The 23,276-nt window shown below is 42.7% G+C and overlaps 1 long non-coding RNA gene across 1 annotated transcript in view; it reads right to left on the reverse strand.

The window, feature by feature from the left end:
• The window catches only part of LOC118004512, a 93,790-nt gene extending 71,941 nt beyond the window's left edge, over positions 1–21,849 (reverse strand). Inside the window, exons 1-2 of the long non-coding RNA XR_004677606.1 lie at positions 21,357–21,849; positions 12,964–13,047 (exon numbers count right to left, since the gene is read on the reverse strand). This is a non-coding gene — a long non-coding RNA (uncharacterized LOC118004512). The remainder of the gene's footprint in view (positions 1–12,963; positions 13,048–21,356) is intronic.
• Positions 21,850–23,276: the final 1,427 nt, after the last annotated feature.

Genomic DNA, 23,276 nt, shown 5'->3' on the forward strand with positions numbered 1-23,276 from the left:
AAATGGTGGAGGAGTGAAATATAGTCCCACAAAACTATAACTGCCAGACCAGTGTTTGCCAGAAGATCCTCGTAATTACTGAACAGCCTAATCAGCTGTGAGGCAAAGACCCACTACCTGTTTCCCAAACCCCTTCCTCTTCCTGGCAAGCAGTTGTCAGCAGCCCCTCCTCTCCACAGGGCCACAGTCAGTGTGGTCTTGTGATGAAGTGCTGGCCAGTGGCATGCACACAGAAGTGATGCCAGCCCCTCCAAGCATGGCCCTTATAAACCTGCTGTGAGCAGTCCTCTGGGCTCTTCCCCTTCTGCCATCAGACCACCAGACGCAGGTCATGCATCCTTGGAAGCCGAAGTGGACAGTGGCAGGACCAGGAGATGGGGCACTGAAGAGACAGCCGCCTGCTGCCCCAGAACACTTGTTTTGGATTTTAGCCGAGCAAATTCAAAGGAATTAAAACATAGAACAAAGCCAGCAAAGTTAACATTTCATTATCTATTAATCATTCCATACACGTGGGTTTGTGTTAAGGCTTCCAGCATTTCCTTAATTAGGTCTGTTTACATATTCCTTCTCACCCCACGAATTAACCAAAAGAGTCCTCATTTTATTTTAAAAATAACCAAACGTCCTTTTACTTAAAAAGAAAAAAAGGATAAATACCCAGGTGTCAAATAGAGAAAGCTGTAAGAACGGAGCTGACAAGGGCTCTAAGATAGCTCTCTTTACGGGAGGGAAATCATAACAGTGGCCAATTATAAATAAAATGAAAAAGGTTACTCATGCACTGGTCAAATAAATATGTACATGTGAAGCTTTAAATTATAGAAGTAATTTTGTTTTAATTCAGGTAAGTTCAACAGCCCCTGCTAACTGCCTGTTCTGTCTCCATTCCCACATTCTCACTTACTAACAGAGCAATTCAAAGTATCCAGTCTCCCAGCCCTGGCCACTAAGCATGACCACTTCACTCAATTCTGGCCAATAAGATGGAGAGAGAAGACCCTGAGGAAGATATTCTTGCCTGGATTATAAACAAGGTAGCCTTTGCCTTTTCTCTTCTTCCTGACTGCTGCCGGAATGTTGCTGAGAGGCTCCAAAGCACAGAAGTCACCTTGTAGCCATAGAATACCCAGGGCAAGGCAGAGGCCGGCACGCAGAGGGTGACAGAATGGAGCCATGGGAAGAAGCCTGGGCTCCTGGTGGCTTTGCTGAGCCATGGAAACAGCCTAGATCCCTACTGCCGCCCTTTCCCACCCCAACTTTTTGTTATCTATTCAGCCAACTTGGTTGTGTTTCTCTTACTTGCAGACAAATGGATTCCCAATACCGTATATTAGTCTTTCTGCTCATTTTCAAATACAAGGACTTCTTTTTTTAAAAAGCTGTGAACTTCGTGCTCTATAATTTACACAAATGTTCTATATAGTTTTTTGTAACTTACAGTTTTAAGATGATATTCAGAGATTAAAATTCTCAGAGAGTGAGAGATTGTCAATAGGAGCTTCTAAACATGCAATATAAAATATAGGTAATTGAAAGTCTAAAACCCCATTTGTAAAAATATATTTTAAAAACTTCTTTTAAAAACTTCTTTTAGAAGAGATTGCTGGGGAGATGTCAGAGTAGCATGACCCTAAGCTCACCTTGTCATGGATACAACTAGATACAACCAGGTAACACTCATATCAATGTAAGTAACCCAGAAAACCACCCAAAGACTGGCTGAACAAACTCCACACACTAAATGTAGAGAAGTTACACTGAAGAGTGTAGGAAGGGTGGGGATGTGGTAGGGAGCTAAACAGACCTGGGGGACTGTCCCCAGAAAGGAGGAACCCATGGGCATCAAGAGGGGAGAGAAACAAGACTATCACACTGGGAAACCCACACAGGGAAGAGAAAACCCCATAACATTTGGCTATGAAAACCAGAGTGGCCAAATTTAATGAGCTCTTACAACCAGCTGGAATTTTAAAAGTCCACAAGCTTAGTTCTGGGAGAGTCAGGAGGGCAAGAGGAAATGAAATCCCCACCCTTATTTTTTTAATTTTATTTATTGAGAGAGAGAGAGAGAGAGAGAGAGAGAGAGAGAGGAGAATGGGGGGAGGGGCAAATGGAGAGGGAGAAGCAGACTCCCTGCTGAGTAGGGAGCCCAACAGCAGAGCTCAATCCCAGGACCCCAGGATCCATTTCCATGGTGCTATTTGTTGTGTTGTCTCTTTAAGGGTGGGGGCTCTGACTGAGCCACCCAGGCACCCAGTTGGAGTCCCCCACCCTTAAAGAGAGAACAACAAATAGCACCATGGAAATGGAGCTTCTAGAAGCAGCCAGTTGAAAAACACCTGGGGTGTACAGAAGGGAAAGTTGTTTACTAATCTCAGAGCATGTCCTGGACGGACACAAGTCACTAGCAAACTCCTCTGGGAACAAAGGAGCTAGTGGGTACAATTATCCTCCCCTGCCCCACAGTATAAACACAGCTACCTGCAAGAATCACCACAGCACTAACACTCACTACCTAACTTCCCACCGCACCCCACCCCCACTTCGGAGGATCAACCCCCTCCAACCTGGCCTGCCTCAGCCCTGGTGCTTCACGTTCCCTCTCTCAGAAGACCAGTGCAAACCTTTCTAACACGATACCTCCCAGAACCATGCCCTCCAATACACTCTTAACTGGAACCCATCCAAAGTGGTTCCACAAGGCTGGCAGTATGCAAGCAGCCCCAGTAGGGGCCAGCACTACTCCAAAGTGACTCCTGCCCTGGGGAGAGAGAAAGATAACCACACACACCAGTCTGACTACAGCCCCAGCAGTAGACTGGGGGCAGAAAGCTGCTCTGACTACCGGCCCTGCCCACCAACCAAACCTTCTCAGGGGACAACACAAGAAAAGTCCCCTGCAGTTTGGTGCTACTGCATCTCTGGCAAATGCCTGGTCTGACTTAAGTCCAAGGAGGCCCCAGACTGGCCTACTAAACCACAGGGACCAAGATTACCCACAACAGACAAAGAGAGCCACTGCAGATAACAGGACTGAAGGAAAAAAATGGCAGAGCCACAGTAACAGGGCACATGCAACAAATATAGGCGACACCCCTGAAGCGCTAGGTCTGGTAAACAAGGGACACTGCACTGCAGGGCACCACAGGGCACTACCCTGTAGAACCTCCTGTTCATAAGACCACTACTTTCAAGAGCAGGAGACAGATGACTTTGCTAACACAGAGAAACAGACACAGAGATTTAGACAAAATGAGGAGACAGAGGATTATGTCCCAAATGAAAGAACAGGACAAAAACCACAGCAAGAGACCTAAGTGAAACAAAGATAAGTAATGTGCCTGATAAAGAAATTAAAGTAATGATCATAAAGATACTCATGGGACATGAGAAGAGAGTGGGGGACATCAGTGAGACCCTTAACAAAGAGATAAAAAAAGAACCAATCAGAGATGAAGCACACAATAAATGAAACTAAAAAATACACTGGATGGAAAAAATAGTAGACTAGAGGAAGCAGAAGAACAAATCAGCAACCTCTATGACCAATTAAGAGAAAGTAATCAAGCTAAGCAGATGAGAGAAAAAAAATATGCAAAATGAAAACAGACTCCGGGAACTCTGTGACTACATCAAGCATAATAACATTTACATCATAGGGATCCTAAAAGAGGAGAGAGAGAAAAGGGAATAGAAAATGCACCTGGAAATCATAACTGAAATTTTCCCAAACCTGGGAAAGGAAACAGAAATCCAGATCCAGGAAGCAGAGAGACCCCAACAAAAATCAACCCAAGTAGGTACACTCTAAAACAAAGTAATTAAAATGGCAAAAAGTAGTAATAAAGAGAGAATTTTTTAAATTACCAAGAGAAAAGAAAACAGTTACATACAAGGGAAAACCCCTAAGGCTATCAGCTGATTTTTCACCAGAAACTTTGCAGGCCAGAAGAGAGTGGCATGATGTATTCAAAGAGCTGAAAGGAAAAAATCTGTAGCCAAGAGTACTCTATCCATCAAAGCTATCATTAGGAATAGAAGGAGAGATAAAGCGTTTCCCAAACAAACAAAAGTTAAAGGAATTTGTGACAACTAAACCAGCCCTACAAGAAATATTAAAGGGGATTCACTGAGTGGAATGGAAAGCCCATAATTAGAAGTAAGAAATGCAGGAAGCACAAAAGCAGAAAAAATATGTATATCTATAAAAAAATTAGTCAAGGGACTCACAAAATAAAAGGATATAAAGTAGGCCACCATGTACCTAAAAAGGTGGGAGGAAGAGGAGTAAAGAATGGGCTCAAACTTAAGTGACCAACAATATAGACTGCTATAGGCAGAAGATGGTATTTACAAACCTAATGATAACCACAAATCAAGAACCAGAATTGATATGCAAAACATAAAGAGAAAGGAATCCAAGTAGATCACTACAGAAAGCCAACAAACCATGTGAGAAGAGAGCAAGAGAAGAAAGGAAAAAAGAAGAACTACAAAAACAACCATAAAGCAAGTAACAAAATGGCAATAAGTACACACCCATCAATAATTATTTTAAATGTTAATGGACTAAATGCTCCAGTGAAAAGACACAGGGTGACAGAATGGATTAAAAAAAAAAAAAAAAAAAAAACCCAAGACCCCATCTATATCTGCCTACAAAAGACCTAAAACACAGATTGCAAGTGAAGGATGAAAAAGCACTAATCATGCAAATGGAAGTGAGAAACAAGCCGGGTAGCAATACTTACATCTGACAAAATAGGCTTTAAAACAAAGACTGTAAATAATAATAATAATAATAATAATAATGTAAAACAAAGTGCAACATGAGACAAAAGGCATTCAAGAATCATAAAGGGAATAATCCAACAAGATATAACAATTGTAAATATTTATGCACCCAACATGGGAGCACCCAAATACACAAAGCAGCTAGCAACAAACATAAAGGAAGTACTTGATAGTAGTACAATAGCAGTAGGGGACTACAGCACCTCACTTACATTGATGGATACATTATCCAAACAGAAAATCATCAAGGAAACAGTGACTTTGAATGACACATTGGGCCAGATGGATTTAACAGATACATTCAGAACATTCCATCCTAAAACAGCAGCATATACATTCTTTCAAGTGCATATGGCACATTCTCCAGAATAGATCACCTATTACGCCACAAAACAAGCCTCAACAAATTCAAAAAGATCGAAGTCATACCATGCATCTTTTCTGACCACAATGCTATGAAACTAGTAATCAACCACAAGAAAAAAATCTGGAAAGACCACAAATACATGGAGGTTAAGTAATGTGCTACTAAACAATCAATGGGTCAACCAAGAAATCAAAGAGGAAATCAAAAAAATACATGGAGACAAATAAAAACACAACAGTCCAAAATCTGTGGGATGCAACAAAAGCTGTTCTAAGAGGGAAGTTTATAGCAACACAGGCATACCTCCAGAAGCAAGAAAAAGCTCAAACAAACAACCTAACCTTACACCTAACAGAGCTAGAAAAAGAACAAACAAAACTCAAAACCAGAATGAAAGAAATAATAAAGATTAAAGCAGAAATAAATGAAATAGAAACTAAAAAACCAGAACAGATCAATGAAACCAGGAGCTGGTTTTTTTAAAAGATCATCAATACTGAAAATTTTTAGCCAGATTCATCAAAAAGAAAAAGGAAAGAAAGAGAGAGGACTCAAATAAAACCAAAAATGAAAGAGGAGAAATAACAAAAACACAAAGGACTGTAAGAAATATTATGAAAAATTATATGCCAACAAATTGGACAACCTAGAAGAAATGGCTAAATTCCTAGAAATACATAACCTCCCAAAACTAAATCAGGAAGAAATAGAAATTTTGAACATGCTAATTAACAGCAATGAAACTGAATCAGTAATCAAAAAATTATCAACAAACAAAAGTCCAGGACCACACAGCTTCACAGGTAAATTCTACCAAACATTTAAAAAGAGAATTAAAATACTTAGTCTTCTCAAACTAGTCCAAAAATAGAAGGGGAAGGAAAAATTCCAAATTCATTCTATAAGGACATTACCCTGAAACTAAAACCAGATCGAAATGCCACAAAAAAGAGACTATAGGCCAATATCCCTGAGCATAGATACAAAAATCCTCTACAATATATTAGCAAACCAAACCCACCAATACATTAAAAAAATTATTCCCCACCATCAGGTGGTATTTATTCCTAGGATACAAGGGTAGTTCAATATTCACAAATCAATCAACATGAGATGATACATCACATCAACAAGAGAAAGGATAAAAACTATACAATCATTTGTGTAAGACTGTTGAATCACAGACCTGTACCTCTGAAACAAATAACACATTATATGTTAAAAAAAAAAAAAAGAAGAGGGTAGGAAGGGTAAAATGAAGGGGGGGAATCAGAGGGGGAGACGAACCATGAGAGACGATGGACTCTGAGAAACAAACTGAGGGTTCTAGAGGGGAGGGGGGTGGGGGGATGGGTTAGCCTGGTGATGGGTATTAAAGAGGGCACGTTCTGCGTGGAGCACTGGGCGTTATATGCAAACAATGAATCATGGAACACTACATCAAGAACTAATGATGTAATGTATGGTGATTAACATAATAAAATTTTAAAAAGTGTAATTTGTCTAAAAATAAAAAAAAAAACTATATGATCATTTCAATAGATGCAGAAAAAGCTTCTGACAAAGTACAACATCCATTCATGATGAAAATCCTCAAGAAAGTAGGTTTAGAGGGGACTTATCTCCACATAATAAAGCCCATAGCTAACATCATACTCAATGCGGAAAAACTGAAGAGTTCTTCCCCCAAGATCAGGAACAAGACAAGGAGGTCCACTCTCACCACTTTTATTCAACATAGCACTGAAACTCCTACCCACACCAATCATATGCGAAAAAGGAATAAAAGGCATCTAAATTGGTAAGAAGTAAAACTTTCACTATTTGCAGATGACCTGATACTTTATCTAGAAAACCCTAGAGAGTCCACCAAAAAACAAAACAAAACAAAAACCCTATTAGGACCAATAAATGAATTCACTAAAGTCACAGGATACAAAATGAACATACAGAAGTCCATTGTATTTCTATACACTAATAACGAAGCAGAAGAAATTAAGAAAACAATCCCAATTACAATTGTACCAAAAATAATGATACCTAGGAATAAACTTAACCAAGGAGAGGAAAGACCTGTACTCTGAAAACTATAAAACTTTGATGAAAGAAATGAAAATGACACAAAGGAAAAGACGTTCCACGCTCATGGAATGGAAGAACAAATATTGTTAAAATGAACATACCACCCAAAGCAATCTGCACATTTAATGCAATCCTCATCAAAATACCAATAGCATTTTTCACAGAACTAGAACAAACAATCCTAAAATTTATATGGAACCCACTAAAGACCCCAAATAGTCATATCAATAGAAAAACAAAGCTAGAGGTATCACAATTCCAGATTTTGAGATATACTACAGAGCTGTAGTAATCAAAACAGTATGATGCTGGCACAGAAAAAGATACATAGATCAATGGAACAGAATAGAGAGCCCAGAAATAAACCCACAATTACATGGTCAATTAATTATCAACAAAGGAGGCAAGAATATGCAATGGGAAAAAGACAGCCTCTTCAACAAATGGTCTTCAAGAAAACTGGACAACTACATGCAAAACACTGGACTGCTTTCTTACACCATACACAAAAGGAAACTCAACATGGATTAAAGACCTAAATATGAGACGTGAACCTATAAACATCACAGAAGATAGCACAGGCTGTAATGTCTCTGACACTGGTCCTAACATCTTTCTAGATAGGTCTCCTGAGGCAAGGGAAGCAAAAGCAAAAATGAACTATTGAGACTATATCAAAATAAAAAGATTGTGCACAACAAAGGAAACAGCCAACAAAACTAAAAGACAACATACTGAATGGGAGAAGATATTTGCAAATGACATATTAGATAAAAGGTTAATACCCAAAATATATAAAGAAGTCATATAACTCAACACGCAAAAACCAAATAATCCAATTTAAAAATAGGCAGAAGACATGAACAGACATTTCCCCAGAGAAAACATACAGATGGCAAACAGACACATGAAAAGATGCCCAACATCATTCATCATCAGGGAAATGCAAATCAAAACCATAATGAGATATCACCTCACACCTGTCAGAATGGCTCAAATCAAAAACGCAGGAAACAAGTGTTGGAGAGGATGTGGCGAAAAATGAACACTTGTGCACTGCTGGTAGAAATGCAAACTGGTGCAGTCACTGTGGAAAACAGTATGGAGGTTCCTCAAAAAATTAAAAGTAGAATTACCATATGACCCAGTAATTGCACTACTGGCTATTTACCCAAAGAGAACAAAAACACTAATTCAAAAGGATATATGCAATCCTATGTTTATTGCAGCATTATTTACAATAGCCAAATTAGGGAAGCAGCCCAGTGTCCACTGATAGAAGAATGGATAAAGAAGATGTGGTAAGTGTATATATATGGAATATTATTCAGTCATAACAAAGAATGAAATCTTGCCATTTTCAACAACATAAATGGAACTAGAGGGTATAATGCTAAGCAAAGTCAAGTCAGAGAAAGACAAATACCATATGATTTCACTCATATGTGGAATTTAAGAAACAAACGAAGAAAAAAAAAAAGACAAATCAAGAAATAAACTCTTAACTATAGAGAACAAATTGATGGTTACCAGAGGGGAGGTGGGTGGAGGGCTAAAGTAGATGAAGGGGATTAAAGAGTACACTTAACATGATGAACACTAAATAATGTATAGAATTGTTGAATTACAACATTGTACACTTGAAACTAATATAACACTATGTTAACCATACTGGAATTAAAATAAAATAATAAAATAAAATGTTAAAAAAAACTTTTAAAAAGTTTTCTTAAAAATAAATATATTCTGACCAGGAAAAAAAAACAAACTCCATGCAACTCTTTGTAAAGAGCCACAAGTTCCTGACACACGGCTCCTATACCCTTGTAGTTTCTAAAGTGGTAAGAACACTGAGAGCATGTTTTGTTCTAATATTTGGTCTCAGACCCTATTCCTGACACAGGGCTCAGAATTTCCTGGGTGATAGGAGAATCTTCTCTTCTACTGAGGTTACTTGGTGGGCTCCTGGAACTGGTCACCAGAAAGACCAAGCCATGATTAGAAGCTTAGAACTTTTAGTCCCACTCCCCATCCTCTAGGAAGGGGAGAGGGGCTGAAGGTTGAGTTAATGGTCAATCAAGCCTATGTGGTCCTCCATAAAAATCCCTATAATACTGCGTTCAGAGAGCATCTGGATTGGTGAACACACCTGCAGGCCAGGAGGATGGCACACTCCAGTCACACAGGGGTAGGAGCTCCTGTGCTCAGTATATGTGCTGCCGAAGCGAGCACGGAGCTCCTGTGCTCAGGACCCTTCCAGACCTCATCCTATGTATCTCTTCATCTGGCTTTTCATTTGTATACTTTATTGCATTCTTTGTAATAAACCCGTAAACGTAACAGTTTCCCAGAGTCTGTGAGCCATTCCAGCAAATGATCAAGCCCAAGGAGGGGGCTGAGGGGACCTTGATTTATAACCAGGGGGCTGAGGGGACCTTGATTTATAACCAATCAGTCAGAAGCCCAGGTGAGAAGCTGGGACTTGTGACTGGCATCTGAAGTTGGGCAGTCTTGTGGGACTGAGACCTTAGCATGTGGGATCTGACTGACTCCAAGTGGATGGTGTCTGAATTGAAGTGAATTACAGGACACCCAGCTGGTGTCACAGACAATTGCTTGCTGTGTGGAAAACCCACACATGTGGGTATCAGAAGTCTCATGTGTGTAAAGAAGAAATAAAGGAGTGCTTCTCTTTACATGCAGCTAAAAATCCTTTTTTTAAGTAGACTCCATGTCCAGCATGGAGCCCAACAAGGGGCTTGCTCTCACAACCCTGAGATCAAGACCTGAGTTGAGATAAGAGTCAGATGCTTAACCAACTAAGCTACCCAGCTGCCCCTAAAAATCCTTAAAAAAAAAAAAAATGAAGAAAACGTGTCACTTTCATTCTTGGCCTATGAAATGGTGGATTCTAAGCCAAGAAAGGGAAATGAAACTATCCCCTGACTTTTCTTTTAAACAACAAAAAAATCTTACATATGAGCTTTATTTTCTGCAAAGGATTAGGAATTCCAGAGATAGGTACTTTGTATTGAATGCTTTTCCTTCCAAATAAAAATGATTGTATAATAAAACTGGGAAATTTAACATTTGACAGTCTAGTAATTTCCTTATAAATTGGAATGAGAAAAAAATCTGTTGAATTAAGTTTTTGTTGAAACTCAATTTCTTATGTGACTATGTGTTTTATCTTCTTAGTATTTGTTGCACTTACTACAGAAAGCAAAGATAGAAACATATCATGACATACTTAAATTATGCTAAGATTGGGTTTTACAGCAAAAGCAATATAGCTAAAACTTTTTATGACTGTAATTTTCTGAATTTCCTACACTTATTTTCATATAAAAATGACAATAAAAAATACTCTAGTTACTCTTGAATTAATATCAGAAAATATATAAGTGGAATGCCAATGTGGTACTACAATTAATATTAAAAATATTATGTCAAAATCTAAATTACTAGGGTTTTAAAAAATAAATTGCTTCCAATGAAACCAGACATTGTAAAATTATATAGATGCATTTCCATTTGTATTTATTTAGATGATTTCCAGTAAAAGCATTTTACAGATACTTGTTCATATTAATTGTGAGATATTTTTTGACCTAAACTGTTTGGGGGTAATTTGGATTTATACAATATTGGGTGTTGCAGAGACATACACCGCCTATCATATATGGATGTACTCCTCTACATCCCCACCCCTAGACAGTTAGATGGGGCTGTGTGACTTGTCCTGGCCGAAGGGCTAGACATCAAAGTCGTCCATATCCCTTCCGGAACAAAGCATTGTCGAGCTATAGGGCACGACACAGCAGCTCTCTTTTTTTCTGTTCAGGGGACTGAGGAAGCCGAGTGTTCCAGATGGTGGCGCTTCAAGATGATCCACCTTCTGTCAGCCTGGAACCCCTGAATAGCCTTATGGAGCAGAACTCCAAGTGACCCATGGTAGAGAGGAATTATGATTGGGAAATAAACTTCTGCTGTGTTAAATTACATAGCATTATTCTGGCTAATTAACTGAGATAACGAGTATCTATATTCATCTACATAGAATGCAAAACACAAAACTATTATCATAGGAGTTAAATAATGTCATTAGTAAATTCAAATGTATATGCAAAAGCTGGGTTCACACTTTAGGCCACAGAGATAGTGCCAGGATAATTTTAGGCAAAAACCTCCATATCTGGTATTTGTCCATATTCTCTACTAATTTCATGGAATGTCTGCCTCAGATACTGAGAATGTTATGGTTTTATATCCCCTCCAATCCCACCGAGAAAAAATAACAAGAGAATGGTAGTTTTCCCCTCCCATCACCAGATGATGCCAACATGGAAAATCACCTGAAACTGTAAAAAGGAAAACATGCTTGCCTTTATTTGCGCTTCCCCAACCATCCAGTATTCCTTGAAAGCTCTGCCTAATTCTATCTTTTTCTAGGTCATGCTCAAATTCAGGAAAATTCCCTGGAGTCTGATCTTTCTCCTACACTTTACCATTTCTTCCCACTGTTCTATACTTTTTTTTTGTCTTCAGTATTAGTGTTTCAGGGTTTGGTGCTATGCCCTTGATTCTTTCACATCACGCTGTCTCCTTCGAGTAGCTCATGCCTGCTTTTGGCTTCACTGACCTGCAAAAGTCACCACTTAGAGCAGATTCCTCACCAGCAGTGTGGGTGTATCTGAGGCCCCTTCATGGGGCATCGTCACTGTAAGAACCTCAAGCAGCCCCTCATCTTCCTCCAACCAATATGCTTCTCTTCCTCTGTCCCCTCATTTGACATCCCCATCAACCCAGATACCTGGGTTGTTATTCTTGGAAATCCCCACTTATCCGAAGTTTTCATTTTTCCCCTCATACCTTATTTTTTTCTAATACACAGACCTACTCTTCTCACACATAGCCACTCTCCCCCACGCTGCACCAGCACAGTCTCTTCTGACTCCTTTCCAATTCAACCCAGCTTCAAGTGAGCCTTCTAAATACAAATCACACCTGCATCTTCCAGTGCCTCCCAGGGCCCATCCTCCCCTTACCATGGTCTCTAGGTCCTTTGCCATCCCACCTCTGCTATTCTATTAAGCCACTTTTCTCTCCTCTCCTGGTACTCTGAATTCCAGCCATACCAAAGGATTTGTGCATCCCTGGACTCTGCATACACCCACACCTCTGGGCCCTTGCTCTCACTGTGCCCTCTACCTGAAATGCCTCTCTCATCTGTTCATCTGGCTAAGCAGTGGCCATCATTCAGCTTGGACACCACCTCCTCAAGGATGCCTTCCCTGCCCTCCCAGCTGACCTGGGTCCCTCCTCTCTGCTTCTCCACTGACCTTGCTTCCCTCTGACACGGACCCATCATATCACCCTGCATGGCCTGTTTCCTAGCCTATCTCCCCTGCTCCCTCCCTCCTAGATGAGCTCCTGTGGGCCCACAGAGGTGGATTCCCCCACAAAGCTGAGGCCCCTTTCCTCAATGCTCCTCACTTGCCCAGTCCCCTCCCAAGGCCCTGACAGCGGCCCCAGCAATGTGTTCTCATGGTCACGATTTGTCAAAAATAAGACATTTAAACATAATGCCGTCTTTCTCCAGCTGACTTCCCCCCTGTGTCATTTCCCTTCCTGGAGTTGGCATTGGAAGAGCTGTGGGATCGTTTAGTGGGTATTCCACAAAGGGCTGTGCAGTCATTCTCAGGAAATACTCTTACCACCCACTGGCCGACTCCTCCAGCAGCTTGTACAAAGGTGCAAGTCCAGAGATTGTATGATGGCATAAACATGTTCCACAGCACCTGGGGGTGGGAGAGAAATCAAGTTCAAAATGCATGGAGTCAGAGCTCCATCGTACAACCACAGGAAGATTAGTTACCATCAAAGGCTTCAGTGCCTATCCACACTATCTTAGATAGTGCCATCCTAGATAAAAAGGTCTCTCTTCGGGGCGCCTGGGTGGCTCAGTTGGTTAAGCGACTGCCTTCGGCTCAGGTCATGATCCTGGAGTCCTGGGATCGAGTCCCACATCGGGCTCCCTGCTCAGCAGGGGGGTCTGCTTCTCCCTCTGACCCTCTTCCCTCTCGTGCTCTCTCATTCTCTCTCTCAAATAAATAAATATAATCTTAAAAAAAAAAAAAAAGATCTCTCTTCTCAGGAATACATTTAATAACGTTGTACACACAACTATACATTTGGCACACATTTTAAAATTCTTTTTTTTATGGAAATGCAACAAAATAAATTTTATCTTAATTCTTGCACTGTAAGGCAGAAACCTACAGCAATACTACAAACAGAAAACATGTCTATGTAGGAAATAGCACGTTTTAAACATCTCCATGTATCACGGAGTATCTAACAATTTCTCCTCCAAAAAATCTGCAAGTTTCAGATAAAACTGCATACAAATTACCACTGATGAATGTGAACTAACTTGAATTTAAAGAAAATCTTTAAAGAAAAAAAAAAAATTACCACTGATGCAAGAGAAGGACCTGAAGAAACTTGCCTGGAAAAACCCCAACACAGTCAAAATATATTGTCTAAAAGTAAGTTGATTTCGCAATTATGCAGTTAAATACAAAGTACTAGTATTTAAAAACGTGTTTGGATTTGTGTGTTCCTTAATTACAGATCAATTTTGTGTATTTTTTTCCAGAATTAATGAACATTCCAAAACTCAAATACAACAGAAAGGAAGTATCCTAATGGAAGCCAAAAATACCAACTAAAAGACAGACTAGGAGAGATGTCAATATGTCCAAATCTCTCATATCACTTTAGACTAAAATGTTGAGGTCCAGATGAAGACAAGGAAGGAATCATGGTATCCAAAAAGTGTAGATCATGAAATAACAGAAGAGATAGAAGATGATGAGGACCAGAATACTACCAAACAAGAAACAAACAAGCAGAAGGAAATACGATCCATACCCTGAAAATAGAAGTTTTTTCCAAATTTACAACAATCCTCACATTTCCACGACATACTATAAGGATTCGTGAGGATGAAAGAGGTATTCCTAAACTACCAATAATATACAGTAATGTCTGATAAACTATGCAAGAAGAGAGACTGAATCACTTTTCTGTCCTCACAGTAAATGACATTACAAAATTGTCCCTACATGAATTGACAATTAAAGAATATGCTACCGAGCGCCTGGGTGGCTCAGTTGGTTGAGCGACTGCCTTCGGCTCAGGTCATGATCCTGGAGTCCAGGGCTCAAGTCCCGCATCGGGCTCCCTGCTCGGCAGGGAGTCTGCTTCTCCCTCTGACCCTCCCCCTCTCATGTGCGCGCTCTCTCTCTCTCTCTCTCTCTCTCATTGTCTCTCTCAAATAAATTCTTTAAAAAAAAAAAAGAATATGCTACCAAAATAGGTTAGTAAAAATTATTACAGAGTGGCATCTAGCTGTTAATTCAAGGACAATATTATTTGTCTAGTTTTGTCAGCTTTTTTTTTTTTTTTTTAAGATTTTATTTATTTATTTGACAGAGACACAGCGAGAGAGGGAACACAAGCAGGGGGAGTGGGAGAGGGAGAAGCAGGCTCCCCGCAGAGCAGGGAGCCCGATGCGGACTCGATCCCAGGACCCTGGGATCATGACCTGAGCCGAAGGCAGTCGCCCAACCAACTGAGCCACCCAGGCGCCCGTTTTGTCAGCTTTTAAAAATCTGAAATTTGGGGCCCCTGGGTGGCTCAGTTGGTTAAGCAACTGCCTTCGGCTCAGGTCATGATCCTGGAGTCCCAGGATCAAGTCCCGCATCAGGCTCCCTGCTTGGCAGGGAGTCTGCTTCTCCCTCTGACCCTCCCCCCTCTCATGTGCTCTCTCTCTCTCACTCTCTCAAATAAATGAATAAATAAAATCTTTAAAAAAAAAAAATCTGAAATTTGATGTCATTTCTTTCTTCCTCTAAATAAAGATCTACTTTTTACCTACTTTTTTTTTAAAAGATTTATCTATTTTAAAGAGAGCGAGCAAGCACAAGTAGGAGGGGCAGAGGGAGAGGCAGAGAGAATACCAAGCAGACTCCCCGCTGAGCACAGAGCCCAACACAGGGCTCGGTCTCATGAGCCGAGGCCAGGAGTCGGATGCTTAACCGACTGCACCACCTAGGCACTCTAACTTTTTACCTACTTTTGTGATTATCAGCCTGTATTATTTTCCGGAAAGGGCACACAAAAGCTGGGTCCACTCCCGGGTGCATGGGGACTCTGTTCCCATGTTTCTCTCCACTGCCTTACCCTGTGCCTTGCTCAGGAAACAAGCAGCTTGTGAGTCAGCTGTGCTATTACTGCCCTGCCCCTGAGTCTCCCTAGGTCACTCCACAGTGTAGTGCTCTGCCAGTGTCCAGGCCCTCCTCGCCCCAAGGATCGCCAGTGATCCCTGCAGCTGGGGGGAGTGCCAGGCCAGAGGGCATACACAGCCGCACACCACAGAAGAGCAAATGTCCTGGGAACTCTGGTTTTGATGTCCACAGCCCAGCAAAGAGCCCCACCTCCGTCACTGAATCACTAGCGTTAAGCCAGCAACACAGAAATGAAGAACGACCTGATCGAAGCACTGACACCCTGGATGGTCTACGGACTCATCCGCTTGTTCGTGAAGCAGAGCTCCTCACTGTTGGCTACAGCAGTAAGAATTCTCTCCCTCTCTCCCACCACTGCTTCCTTGGAAAGGGATGCTCAGTGAGGATGCGCAGGCCTCCATCTGGCCAGGTCTTCACTGCTGCTCTTCCTGCGGGCTGCCTGAGTCCCAGACAAAAGCTGTTATTAATCCTCCTGCTTCGGGGCTTTAGTAGATTGTGAAAAGCATTTTCTCCTGGGCGTGCTTAAAAGGACCCAGGGTGTTGCTGTAATGACTTGCCTCAAACAGTATCCTCCAAAGAGGAGCTGCCAACTTGGTCATTTCTTAGAAGGTCCACATTCTGCTGAGGTCTCCCACTTACCCGAGTGCTGAGCAGAAGCTGTGCACAGAGCCAGGCCTCCACCACGTGGACCGGCCCCACAGGCCAGCACAGAAAAGGACTTTCGCACCGAGTACACAACTGACAGAAGGAGCTACAGCCTATGCATCGACATCTTCTTTCCTGCTCTGCTAGAAATAACCAGAGGGCACAAGCACATCCTAAGTGCCTTTTTTTTTTTTTTTTTAAGATTTTATATTTATTTGAGACAAAGAGAGAGCACAAGCAGAAGGAGCGGCAGGCAGAGGGAGAAGCAGGCTCCTCGCTGAGCAAGGAGCCCAGCGCGGTACTCAATCCCAGTACCCTGCGACCACGACCCGAGCCAAAGGCAGACACTCAACCAACCGAGCCACCCAGGTGTCCCCTAACTGCCTTATTTTTATAGTTCATCTTCCCAACAGCCTATGAGGTATACTTTTATTAACCCCATTTTGCAGATGTGGAAATTGAAGTCCAGACGGACTAAGTGATCTGCCCAAGGACAAGCAGCTGGGGATGGTATCAAACCAGACAATTAGACCCTGTGTTTAACTGTTTTCTTAACTGTAAAATAACCGTGCTCACAGCAACCCCATAACCACACACCTAGTTGGTGCCAGACCCTGGGCGAAGCAATGGCAAGTCACAGATGAGAAAGACATTTTCTTCTCCCAATACCTGTAAGGGACCCGTGGGATGGTGGGTGGGGGCGCAGAGAGACATTTGAGGAGGGCATTTATAACACAGCGAAAATGCAAACACAATGTGTGCTAATGGAAGGAAACCTGGACAAGTAAGGAAAGGTTTGCTAATTCAGGTCTAAAAGAGAGCTATTTTGTTTCCCACAGTAATTTTCTACAGAAGTCCTTCCACATTACATCTACAATAGATGTAGATCTAGATCTGCACTGAGGTGCAGAACCAGTATCTAGACCTGGTCAGTTCATATGAAAACATCTAGGGGGGCGCCTGGGTGGCTCAGTCATTAAGCAGATCTAGATCTGCACTGCGGTGCAGAACCAGTATCAAATCCTCATTTCTATGTGTCTTATGATTCTTGATAGCAACTCCCATTTCTTAGAGTATACCCATTCAAATACCACCATTTCCCAGGCTAAAAAACATGCTGAAGCTCAGAGAGCCAGGTCACAAAGCACAAGCCGAATGCACATCTGCTGTTACACTACCAAGGGACCGCCACAAGACCTGGGACCGGACAGACTCCAGGCTCAGCTGGAGATTTTGAGCCGCGCTCCTCCTCCACAGCTGCTTTACCTCACCAGGCCCAAGATTCATTGCCACCGGCGTTCAGGGCCTGAGCTCAGCTCTCTGGGGACCACACTGGCGGAGCACGGTGACTCAGGGCCTCCACTCTAAATTCCTATTAAGCACTCTAGATTTAATAGCTGCTATTAATATAAATTATGCTTCATTAAGCGTGAAGCTAAGGAGAACTCAGCTCAGAGGCTCCAGTTCAATACAAGACTGAAGGACAAACAGAACAGCTATTTTTAATCCCAGCAATGTCAGTGGAGAGAAAGCAGCCTGACATTGCATGTGCCCGTCGCTACTGCTGCAAATCGAGTTTTTCACATCTTCACATAAATAGCTCTTGTTTTCAGCTCAAGATGTATAACAGAGGTGAACCTTCCTAATTCTTGAGGGATGGTGATACCCATAACATTTTTCCCTTCAGGAAACATTTTTCTAGGAAGCCTGAGGAGGAGCCGGAAGGGAGGAGTAGGCCCTCGAGCAGACCCTGCCCCACATCTCCGAGCAGGCTCCACTTGTCACAGGCTGGGGCATTCGCAAGGCCTGTCCTGCTGCCCTTGCCGTCACCTCGCTGGCTGTGCAGGCTGTGGTGTCTCGAGAGGCAACTTAAGAGCAGGTAAAAATCACACCTGTGGTATCCTTCTAGATCAGGGGTCAACAATATTTTCTGTGAAAGGCCGGAGACAAACTATTTTAGATTTCATGGGCCCTGTGATCTCTGTTCCACGCATTCGACCCTGCTGTTGTAGCACAAAAGCAGCCCCAGACCACTCATAATGGAAGGCCCATGACTGGACTCCAAGAAAACTTTATTTACAAAAAATGGGGGGTGGGCTGTATTTGGCTCCCAGGCTGTAGAGTCTCCTACCTCTGTCTGATTCAAATTTGCTGTTCCGTCCTAGATGTTTTCTTCTTTAAAGATTTTTTTTTTTTTATAGAGACACAGCGAGAGCAGGAACACAAGCAGGGGGAGTGGGAGAGGGAGAAGCAGGCTTCCCACTGAGCAGGGAGCCCGATGCGGGGCTCGATCCCAGGACCCTGGGATCATGACCTGAGCCGAAGGCAGACGCTTAACGACTGAGCCACCCAGGCGCCCCCCCTAGATGTTTTCATAATGGGTATAAGCTTAGTCTTTTATAAACATAGTTATATCACCTATATCTGTTTACCTCCTGCAAAGTTACATACAACTGGCATTCATTAAAAAAAAAAAAAATCTCTACATGATGCCAGCGCAAGATTACGGCATTACCATGTGTGGATTGGTTGAATTTACTTATCATCTCCACTATGCTCAATGAAGTCTGTGATACACATTCACAGAGGTGCAGTTTGCAATTTGCTTTTGCTGAGAAGTCAGTTCATATGCGTTTATATTTTGTATAGCACATGATCTTTTTTATTTGTTCTAAGAATCTGTAATGGGTTCTGTTAATGAAATTCTCCAGCTCATTCACTGTGGCAGGTGTATTAGTCACGGGTCTCCAGAGAAACAGAGCCAATATATGTAATAAGGTATTGGCCCACGCAATTACAGAGGCTGAGAAGTTCCATGATCTGCCGCCTGCAAGCTAGAGAAGCCAGGAAGGCCAGTAGTGTGGTTCAAAGGCCTGTGAGCCAGAGAGCTGATAGTGTAGATTCCAGTTGAATCTGAAGGCAAAGGGTAGAAGATTGACGTTCAGCTCAGCACTCAGGCAGAGAAAGAATCCTCCCTCCCTCTGCATTTTTGTTGGATTCAGGCCCTCAATGGATTAGAGGATACCCACCTGCACTGAGGAGGGCCATCAGCTGTACTCAGTCTACTAATTCAAATGCTAATCTCTTCGGGAAGCACCCTCACAGACCCCCCCCCCCCACCACCGAAATAATGTTTAACCAGCTATCTGGGCATCCCATGGACCAGTTAGTTGACACATAAACTTAAGTGTTATAGTAGGTTAGACACTTGTTCAGGTAATATTTATTCCCACCTCCTTTCGAGAAGTTCGTTGCCCTTGAGTTTGATGTGATTTACCTTGGCCAATGGGAAGTCAGAGTACATTAAAGGAGAAGAGGCTTAAAACTACAGAGTTGGGCCTGCCTTTCGCTCCAAGTACATGCTAGTAAGGTGGTAGAGCTGCTTCCAAGAGTATGTGAGGAACAGGCTTGCACAGTCTTCAATAAAAGGGATTTAAAAAAAAAAAAAATGCTTGAATAAGATTTTCAGGGAAAAAAGTAACAAAACAAAAAAATATATTTAAAAATAATTGCTATGCCATATGTGAAACTAGTTACTATCCTACAGAGCAATAAAACCATAATTTGATTTTTTTTCTATCAAGCAGAACTCAAGTCAGCATGTAACTTTACAATGTCTGAGCTCTAATAAATGGTAAAACACAAGGTCAAACACAGTAGCATCTCATAAACAAATTATCCTTGGGTGAGCCTTTTTTTTTTTTTTTTTTTTTTTAAGACTTACTTGAGAAACAGCACAAGCAGGGAGGGCAGAGAGAGAATCCCAAGCAGGCACCCCACTGAGCACGGAGCCCAAGATCATGACCTGAGCTGAAATCAAGAGTCAGATGCTTAACCGACTGAGCCACCCAGGTGCCCCTTGGTTGAGCCTGGTAGCCATTTAAAATTCCTGTATTTTTGCCTTATTTTCAAGCTTCAAGTAAATTTTCCTTACCGTTGTTTGAGAGATACACCATAATCCTAGAGAATAACCTTGGGTTATGAAGGAAAAACCATATCCTGAACAAGCACGCTCTGGAACTCCTTACGTGGAGCAGACCTGGCAATGCTCCCACTGATTCATTCACCCCATGTAGATATACTACACATTCTGTGCACCCTATTGCCTCGGCTGTTCCACCTGGAGCAGGGAATGAATGGGCAGAAACCCTGAGGAGGAGGAAGACCCAACTCATTCTCTCATAGGCACAGCTTTTGAGGATTGCCTTGAACTCACAACTGTGGCAGCCTGCAGCTCCACTGTGTTCCGTGACCTTGGGGCCACCGAGGAGGAGCTGGTACAAAGGTGTTAGGATGAGTGGTCAAGGGGTTTTACTGGCTTTCCTATGTTTGGCAGGTGTCACCAAAGTGAATAACGTAATACCCCAAAACCCTCACAAAGATGCAAATAATCACAAATATTTTACTGTTGCTAATATCACAGTATCTTCTTTAGTTCTGTCCTTTCCTAGTGACAGAACATCTTTTGGAGGGAATTACTGGGGCTCAGGTAAACTATGAACCTCACTCAGGCTGTCAGACCCAGGTAAAGTTAAGTGCACTTAGATTTATCTTGGTAAGTGAATAGGCAGCACTCGGATCTCACACACCCAGAACAGACAGAAGGGATGCCAGACGGACTGCAGGAAGGTTCCCTGAATCTCTCAGGGCTCTCCCAGAAGTCTTAAGTTTCTTCTCAATAGGCTGAAGACCAAACTTTTGCTTCAAAGGGCCAGACAGCCAATACTTGGGGCTTTGCGGGCCATACCATCTCTGGTGCAAATACCCGACTTAGGAGTGAAAATAGCGATAGAAAATGTAAGCCGACAAATGCCTGCGACTGAGGGCCGGTAATTTACAACAGGTGGCAGGCTAAGTTGGGGCCATGTTTCGCCACTGCTCTAGACTATAGCAGACGCCCTAAAGCAACGCGACGACGACCCCTCCCGCGGTTGCACAGCCCTGATAGGCTCACTTCCTACACCTCCGTACCTAGGTCCTTAAAGCGAGGTAAACTGTCGGTCCGCTTTTCCCACCCTCTGTGGGAGCTCAATCATTTACGTGCAATCAGCACAGCAGCTGGGGGCTGCACACAACGCTAGCTCCTTAAAAGTGGCCAAGGCAAACGAGAAGACTCAGCCCGAGCGGCTGTGAGCTACAGCCCAACTCACCAAGGGCGACTAGATCAGGCTTTGGCTCCCAGGGCCCAGCACAGCGTCGGGCGCGCAGGTGGGGTGCAGGTCTTCGGGCCTGGGACGACACGGACGGGGACGTGAAGGTGGACGCGCTCAGAGGCCGAGACGAGGCCTGAGCGGCAGCCCGAAGCTCACGGCCCGAGCAGGCGCCTGCGCACTGTGAGGACCGGGTAGTGACACCCCCGCGGCAGCCGCAGTCTCCGCCAAAGCCCCTCCCCCTTAAACGGCAGCACGCCGGAAGCAGGAAGCAATTGGCAGTGGGGCGCGTCACGCGGCCCTATCCCGAGCTACCGTCCAGTACCTTCGGGAGAACTTCCTTGGTAAACTGCGTAGAGCTCTTTGGTTTTGGCAGGGAAAAAGTGGAAAGAAAAAAGTTCTGAAAGCAAGGTCTTTGAAATGCTGAATTCCAATTCCCTTGGAAAAACTGTTAGTACGTAAGTTGTACAGAACTTTCTTTTCCTTTGAAAGAGACAAGGGGAAATGAGTTCTGAAAACAAAGCCTTTGAAAGAATCTTAGAAACCGCTCCACCTTTGCTCCAAAACTCTTCTAGCAGGCTTAGAAAAGCCAGCGACTGACAAATAGGTGCCGGTTAAACGGAGCGTGTTACTTACTTGGTGCTGTAAGGTATCTAACATAGGCCCTCCGGAGGGAGAGATACAGACAAGGCCCTGGGTCCCTCCACCTTCCTGACTCCATGCCTTGTGGGGTGTACATCAAGTTCCCGCTGGGCAGGCAAAAGGGTTCCGTGGTTCGAGGTATTCATATCCTACCCCAATTGTTGCCAAGTAGGAAATCACACTCCAGTTGAATTAACCAAGATTAAATACTGATCCTCACAATTGCCATAGTGAAGCTAATTCGAGGTCTAAGTAACAGAAATTCATGGCTTTAGAGGTTGATTTTGGAATTCAAGTCATATGGAAAATATATTTGAGCTACAGTCTCCGCCCTCAAGCGTTAATAAGCTCAAGGGGCGGGTGTGTCCTTCTAAGCTGAGTATGTATCTTATTGAGGGTGTTTGTGTCTTGCTGATTTGAGCTTCACCTGTTTTAAGCCTCACACATCCATAAAGATTATAAAAGGTGACTCTCTATCCCTCTGGTCCACCTCCTTCAAACCAAGTTATTTGTGTAGTTTGATCATTTACCCAACATAGGACTCACATTCCATAATCAAAATAGAAAGAAGAGTGGAACTTGGATCCAGATAGCATTGTAAGTACATAGTTTGAAGCCCCCTTCCTTTCCTCCCATCTTGAGCACATAGTAATGACAGATGAAATATAAAAAGAAATGTAAAAAAAAAAAAAAAATTATAGCCAAGTTCAAAATGGAGATGACAGTCTATGGATGTGAATTGGAAGGGAAACCCAAAAGGGTGAGTGGAAGCTGGAACTGCTGTCTTGCTAAGCTCTCCATTAGTCTGGGATGCCTGAGAGTTTTGTTCTTGCATAGTAGGTAGATAGTATATGTGTTAAACACCAGGTAAAAGACCCATATCAGGCTCACCCCTCAGGGCTTCTGGGAAAGGTTTTCTTCCCAAAAAAGCATTTGTGGGGAAAAAGCTGCTGCCTTCTGCTTATATCTCCCATCTCACCTGGGATGTTATTATATAATGACAGGATGCCTGAAGCCAAGACAGCCTCTTGCCACTGTTGAGGAAAAGGAAAGATACTGACCTGGAATCCTGATGTTGTTGGACACTCATTGACCCTTGGACCACCCAGCCTCTGTACTCCTAAAGTAAATAGTACATGTCATATGGTCTAACGAGTGTTGGTTGGATTTCCTCTTACAAGAAGTCAAATGCATCCTAAGTGAAATAGTGTATGTGTGTGTAGGTAGGGAGGGGGGGCCAAGACCTCCCTCTTAAGATAAGCCTGCAAACAAAAATTC

This window comes from Mirounga leonina, unplaced genomic scaffold, assembly GCF_011800145.1.
Source record: "Mirounga leonina isolate KUSES-001 unplaced genomic scaffold, KU_Mleo_1.0 Mir_115, whole genome shotgun sequence".
Classification (NCBI taxonomy): Eukaryota; Metazoa; Chordata; class Mammalia; order Carnivora; family Phocidae; genus Mirounga; species Mirounga leonina.